The following is a 7,670-nucleotide window of genomic DNA, read 5'->3' on the forward strand; positions in this document are numbered from 1 at the left end:
CCAAATGGTAAGTGGAGACTGACCATAGACTACAGAAAGCTAAATAACCAAGTCCCCTTATCCAGGTGGCCAATGACTCAGCTCCAACAGGAACTGCCAAAGGTCACCGATGGTAAGTACTTCTCTACCCTCGACGTCACCTCTGGTTTTTGGACCATCCCTGTGCGCGCCGAGGACCAACACAAACTAGCTTTCACTTTTGGCAGCCGACAATACACCTTTACCAGGTGTCCCTTTGGCTACGCTAACTCACCTGCAGAGTTCAACATCTTTTTGAACAAAGCATGTCCGGACGCCCACGAGCATGGGACGCTGATCTACGTGGACGACAATCTTTTGAGGCAGCCAACACTGGACTCTCATTTGGCTGAGATCGACCACGTCCTAAATCAGCTAACAACTGCTGGTGCTAAAATCTCACTGTCAAAGTGCCAGTGGTGCAGAACCAAGGTGGACTACGTTGGCCTCCTAGTAGGTCCGGACGGAGTACAACCACAATTGACTCGCACCCAAGGCCTAGACAACCTCAAAGTCCCCACCAATCTCAAAGAACTACAGAGTTTTCTGGGAGTGTGTAATTACTCACACCAGTTCATAGAGCATTATGCGGACCTCACAAAGCCACTGACTGAACTCTTAAAGGAAGACGTTCCATTTGTCTGGACTGATACACAGCAGCAGGCAATGAACGCTCTTAAAGACAGGCTCAAGTTAGCCCCATGTCTAGTCTACCCAGACTACAACAAGGAGTTTTACTTGGAAGTGGGCTTCTCAACTCACTGCATAAGTGCAGGTCTGTACCAAATACACGACAAAGACAAGCGTGTTGTGGCCTACGCCAGCAAAACAATGGCAGGCCCTGAACTAAGGTATTCAGACTGTGAGAAGGCTCTACTGACCACTGTGTGGGCAGTGAAACATTTCTCCTGCTATATTGGTGGACAGAGGATTATTGTTGAAACACAACACCAGCCTGTAACGTTTCTAAACAGCCAACGCATCAGAGATGGTGTGGTGACAAACTCACGTGTAGCCACACGGCTTATGGCACTTCAGAGTTTTAACCTAGACATCCGCTACGGTCAAAATAAGAAGTCACACTTGGGCACTGATTTGGCAATCTGCCAAGAATGTACACAGGATGTACCAGCCACCCAACAGCCGGTTGTGAGTAAACCCTCAGTAGCTGAGGACCCAAATCACCACTTCTTTGATAGCAATATCTGTAAAGATATGGCAACAATGTACGTGGATGGATGCTCATTCCACCACGAGAAAATCTGCAAAGCAGGTGTTGGAGGAGTCCTCCTTCAAGACCAAGAACAGGTCACATTTGGCTATAAATTAGGCTCTCAGTCTTCTCAGTACGCTAAGATAGCAGGAATCCTAATAGGCCTACGGATGGCAGTGGAACGCTCTATCCAGACGCTAGTCATCTGCACTGACTCTAACTATGCTCGACTTAGTTTCTTGTGTCATCTCGCTCTGTGGAAACAGAACGGTTTTCTCACAAGCAACAAAAAGGTGGTCAAACACAAAGAGCTTTTCATGACATGTGATCACTTAGTGACATCACATGATCTACAGATCTTCTGGAAGAAAGTTCCAGGACATTCCAGAGTCCCAGGCGATGACAAGCACTACAATGACCTTGCAGACTCCCTAGCCAAGGGAGGAGCCGTTGACGGGCCCACGTGGTCCTTTGACCCCTCCTGGCTACTCAACACTCAGTCGACACAACCTACTGAGGTAATGGCAGTCACACGTGCACAAGCTGCAGCTAAACCTGCTGATAACACAGTTTCTGTACGCCCAATACTGACTGACCCAGACATCATCCAACTTCAGAAGTTGGATCCTGCAATTAACTCGATGATACGGTATCTGACTGACCCAGACAAATACACTCCATCAAAAGGCGAACTGGATTCCAATCCAGACCTTAAAGTCCTCTTTCAGCTGCGCAAACAGTTAAAACTACTTAAGGGCATCCTAACTTTTGCTCATGGACGGACGTCCTCACCCGTGTTCGTGGTCCCCCATGAACACAGGGGGGTGATGTTAGTTCATGCACATGACCTTTCGTCCGCAGGACACAAGGGTGACAATGCCACGCTGAAAGCATTAAAACAGATTGTTTATTGGCCTGGAATGAAGAAGGATGTCAAAGACTACATAAAAGGGTGCCTGGTCTGTGGCCAGTTTCAGCCATCCAGACCACTCCACAGGGCACCACTGCATAGTAGAGGCATTGCATTTCCATGGTCGGACCTCCAGATTGACTGGGTTGGACCACTCACTAAGAGCTCTAGAGGAAATAAATATTTTCTCACGGTAACCTGCGCGTTTACCAAATGGGTAGAATGTCTACCAGCCCCTAATGACACAGCACAAACTACTGCTATGTTATTAATGAATCATGTATTCTCAAGGTTTGGACTTCCCCTCAGGGTGAACTCAGACCAAGGTACACACTTCACAGGTGAAGTAATGAAAGAACTGTGGAAGACGCTAGGCGTCAAAGCCAACTTCCATATTGGCTACCATCCACAGGCTTCAGGCCAGGTTGAGAGAGCAAACAGGACTGTGGTGAGTATTTTGAAAAAATACGTAGCCGCAAACCACAAGGACTGGGACGTGAAACTCCCTCTGGTCCTCATGGCCATAAGGGCCACTCCACACACGTCGACTGGCATCTCTCCTTTCGAGATGATGACGGGTCGACAAATGACTCTCCCTCTGCACCTGTTGTACCAACCAGGCGATGCTGCCATGGCAACAGCCTACACTACACAACAATACATGAAAGACTTGGAAAAACACCTTAAAAACACTTTTGCTTTCGCCCAGAAAAACCTGGAAAAATCAGCTGAAGGACGCAAAGCGTACTACGACCAAAAGGCCTCTCACGAGGAACTCCAAGTGGGAGACAGGGTCTGGTACTACACGTTTGCCCCCACAACTGGGAGAAGAGAGTCCGGGACCGGAACTCTCGCCCGTAAACTGATGCCCAGATGGACTGGACCCCATCTGATAACAGACAAACTGTCTCCAGTTGTCTATCAGATAAAAATCAGTAAAGGCCAAAAAGAGCCAATTGTTAAATGGGTACATTGAAACCAGGTTAAACCACACAATGTCTGCAAAGAAACAACTCCTACGGGACAGCGTGATTGAATCTGACAACCGGGGTGAGGAGGAGCAGTGAAACGATGTTTCTAGTTGCTTAGTCACTACTCTTGTCGATGTTGAAACGTTGTTTATTTGGTTTTGATATTTGTTTCTGAGCACCTCAGTAAGAATGAGTTTTGTATGTATTTTAGTTGGAGACTGTAAAGGACTTTAACTATGCCAACATGCAGTTCACTCGTTAAAACCTAATTGTTGAAGAGTCAATGTAGTCAATGCTACCTTAAGTACCATAACTTACATTGGTCTCACCATCTTCAAGCCGAACCTACTCGAACAATTCTATTCGGGGGGATAGCAAATTCTTTTTAATGAGTCTCGCCATAGACTCCAAAAGCTTTTATGGAGAAACCAAACACCCAAATCTCAAGTCGTTCGTCTAAAAGGCAACAGACAAGTAAACCAACTATAGTGGCCATGTAAGTCTAACATAGACAAAGTTAGCGATGATGGTATAGTTGGAACACCCTTCTATAAGTATAGACCCCTATAACTACCCTTTTCAGCATGTTCCACCCCTTAACTGGTAGCTGTAGCTGTTCCCAATCATAATAGCTTACACACCAGGTGCATATAGGTTAAGGCCTTATGTAAAATCCCCTTCATAAGCCCACCTTAAACCACTTAATTGCATGACACATAGAACCAGAACGGCACCGGCTGGACGTCACCCAGCGACGACCTTCGCTGGAGGGGACCTGCAATCCTGACGTTGGTCTCCAACCTGCATCCAGTGGCCGCATCTTCAGTTCAATCGAAGGGAATCTTCTACATGCTGATTAATCAACAACTCCAATCGTTGTGGAATTACCGTTGTGGATTATATGACTTTGGTTCCATTGGATTACCTTCACTGTTTCCAAAGTGGGTTAAAGCTTTGCTACAATGGAATTACCAACAACATTATGGAATTACCAACAACATTGTGGGATTACCTTCTTTGACTTTTGTTTTCCTTTTGCTGGATTACATCAAGCTCAAGGACATTCGGAGGCGTAAGTTCATGTTGGAATTCATCCCCATGGACAGGCGATGATTTCCAAAGGGGGGACTGTAGTGAACTAAGCCTCCGGTCAAGACCTGCCTCTGAAGACCTTCATGGGACAGGAACTGTTATTTCATTGATTTGAATCCAGAAATACAAATTAGCTCATCCAGAGACTTTCTAATTGTATCCTGAACTAATCAATTGAAAGAACACTCGCTTTTTTATATTATCATTACTATTTTACAATGTCTTGATAATCAAAAGTGTGTTTAGTTCAAATCATTTTTAAATGTTGAAGTGAACCACTCATTTTAAATCAACTGTGAAACAGTATTAATGATTTTTAATCCTCATTCAAAGTAGAAATCAAGTTAAATGTCTATGTTACAAAGTAATTATGCATTTTGATCTTCTGTCTGAAATGAGAAAGGAGTGATGTCGATCAAAAGTCGGAGACAGTCGCAAACAAGTTTATTGGAACGAACTGTCATGTTTTTAAACCTCTCAGACAGAAACAAGAAAACTGGCACCTGTAAGTCTGCCATTTCTCCAAAACATTTCTCTGTCTGTTCCTAAACATCTCCGCTGTTTTTCTGACTTGTAGTGACCCTCTGACGTCACTAAAACCACACCCCTGTTGGTTCTTTCAACCAATCAGGACTTCCCAAAAGGGACCGGAAGCAGAACTCTTTAAAAGTCGACACTTCCTAGTTCCAGGAGAACAGAAGTTCCAAAAGTTCAGAACAGAGGTTCCAAAAGTTCTGAAGTGCTGGAGTTAGTTGGGAGTTCTTCCGAGTCTAGTTGGGATTATGGAACCGTTGACGGACTCACAGCTCATGTGAGTCCACCCGGGAGGTGAGCGTGTTGTTGAACGGAGTACCGTCACTACTTCGGACGATTCTCAGCCATCCTAAGGAGACGCTGAAAGGTAGCGTTGAAATGGAACTCCGTACCGGAGCTGACCTATCTTCTGCAAAGGTAACGAGTCGCTTCACTACCGAGTGTACCGAGGCTGAGCTGGGATCGGATGGAGGGTGCTGTTCCTCGCCAACACACTTTCCCTCATCCATCTTTTCCCTCCATTCAAACTCCTTCATTCCCCATCTTTAAAACTCTTCTATCTTGCCAGTAATTAATCCAGATATCTTCAGAAATATCTGTTGTTTTTATTAAGTAAAACATGCCAAGTTTTATTAATCAGAGCCGATCAGAATAATCAAGTGTACAATGTTTTGATGTTAAATTTTGATTCTGTTAATAAATGACCACATTCATTTTGATGGGTCAAAGAAAATTAACGTCTCATGTCACTGATTAGACCATCTCCAACACAGTACCTCTGTCACATATCTGTCAAGTAGCTCGAAAAAGAGAGAACCCGTTATTAAATATTGATTGTAGTGGAGCTCCTAAGCTAACTGAAGCTAACCTAACCCTACATCACTACAATGTTCATACTTTTCAGTTGGCCAGCATTTCTAAAAATCATTTTTTTATTGGTCTTAAGTAATCTAATTTTCTGAGATACTGAATTTGGGGCTTTCATTAGTTGTCAATCATAATCATCAACATTAAAATAAATAAACATTTGAAATGTATCATTCTGTGTGTAATGAATGAATATAATATACAAGTTTCACTTTTTGAATGGAATTACTGAAATAAATAAAATATTTCATGATATTCTAATTTTATGACCAGCACCTGTACTGTATTACATCCTCTAAACACTCAGGGTAACGCTGTCTGAATTACATGTTTTCCACAGACAACATTTAACCATTTTTTTCTGGTGATTTTTCACAAAATCCCTCTGACCGCAAAGTGTTTGTAATGCAAGACCCTGACAATGCAGGTAAGGGGCATTTACCTTTGGGATAAACTGTGATCACTGATTGGTCAGTTGCTGACGAGCCTACTGGATTGATTGACAGGTGGCATCGAGGATCTGACTCGTCAAGTCAAGTTTATTTATAAAGAACATTTATTTATTTATTTATTGACTCGTGGGAAAAAAGCGTAGATTTTACTCGTTCATTTAAGAATGTCATCATTTATTCTGTATCTATTTCAAATTTATTCAATATATCAGCAAATCTAAGGTTTGAGGGCTGAGCTTCTTCACAAAATCTTGATGGTTTCTTTATTTTTCAGGGGTGCTGAGTTAAAATTTAGGAGTGCTTGAGCACCCCCAAAAAGAGTAAAAAAATCTCCACTGTCTCTAGTGTAGTGTCAAACACTGAACTGAACTGGACTCGACTGAAAATTATCACTGGGGCAAAAGGGCAAAACAGTTTTTGTTCTTTCTGTGTGACACATTTATTTGTCTGTTTTGTTAGCTAAGTACCTCATGAACAACCAGATGATTTTAATACAACTTCCAGAAAGTAACCATTGGACATGCACCTACGAGTCAATAAAATAAGGAATCAAGCCATTTCCAGATGGCCTCCATAGCAAACGAGCCAACAAAAATAGTTCTAACTCAATGAATTCTGCAGAAACTGACAACTATTAAACAATGGAAAATGTAACTGGGTAGATGTTTCAGTTGCAGCTTGTTGTGTTGATACTGTGCATTAAGCACAAATGTTTTTAGTTTTTATTGATCATACTTTTATAGGCACCTTGAATTACCTGATGACTGAAATGCTTAGAGGTTAAATTAATGTGTGGTGTGAACAGAAGCCTGAAAATGTTGGAATGGTTTGTAACAATACATTTTTCTTAAACATTGTGTCTAAATGAATGTTCATACGTTTTATACTAAATCTTAATTTGACAAATGACGGAGTTGTAGTCGTTTTGGTCAAACCTAGAAAAAAATGTGAGATTTCATGTGATGTCACAAGATCTCACAAGAAGTATAAGTGCTTAAATATGTGTAATGCATGACTTTCAGCTACTACCACATCAAACATTAGCTCAATGTTTATAACTCATTTCTCTGTTCTAATGTTGATGGCTGTGGCAGCCATCTTAAATTGAATTGACTCCCACTTATTGATGGACATCCAAAAATCGATTTTTGAGACTTTAAATAAAATGTCTAGTGGTTAATAAGGTATTTTGCTAACAGACAGGCAGGGTTGACTCCAACTGTTAAAGCCAAAGTTTTGAGTAAAAACATGCACAATGATGCTCAAGTACAGCATTTTTCATTACAGGTTTTGCCTTTCAACTGCATTTTACCGCAATATATGTAAGAGTTGAACTTTTTCTTTGTTCACTAAAGTTGAAAGTTATGGTGACCAGCTGCTGAAAGGCAGGAGAGAATGTTTTTGCCCATGTCAGTGTGTGCATGTGTTTGAATTTATTAGTTTGTTAATAAAATAATAAGGTTAAAGAGCATTAAGTTTAGAACCACTAGACTGAGGAACAGCTTCTACCCTGAGGCTGTTAGACTCATGAATCTCTAACCAGAATAATCACTGTGAAAAACCACATCATGTTGCTGCTGATCTGTTTCATGTAGCTGCTGATCTGTTTCATG

Source organism: Nematolebias whitei, chromosome 5 (assembly GCF_014905685.2).
Source record: "Nematolebias whitei isolate Nwh7 chromosome 5, NemWhi1, whole genome shotgun sequence".
Classification (NCBI taxonomy): Eukaryota; Metazoa; Chordata; class Actinopteri; order Cyprinodontiformes; family Rivulidae; genus Nematolebias; species Nematolebias whitei.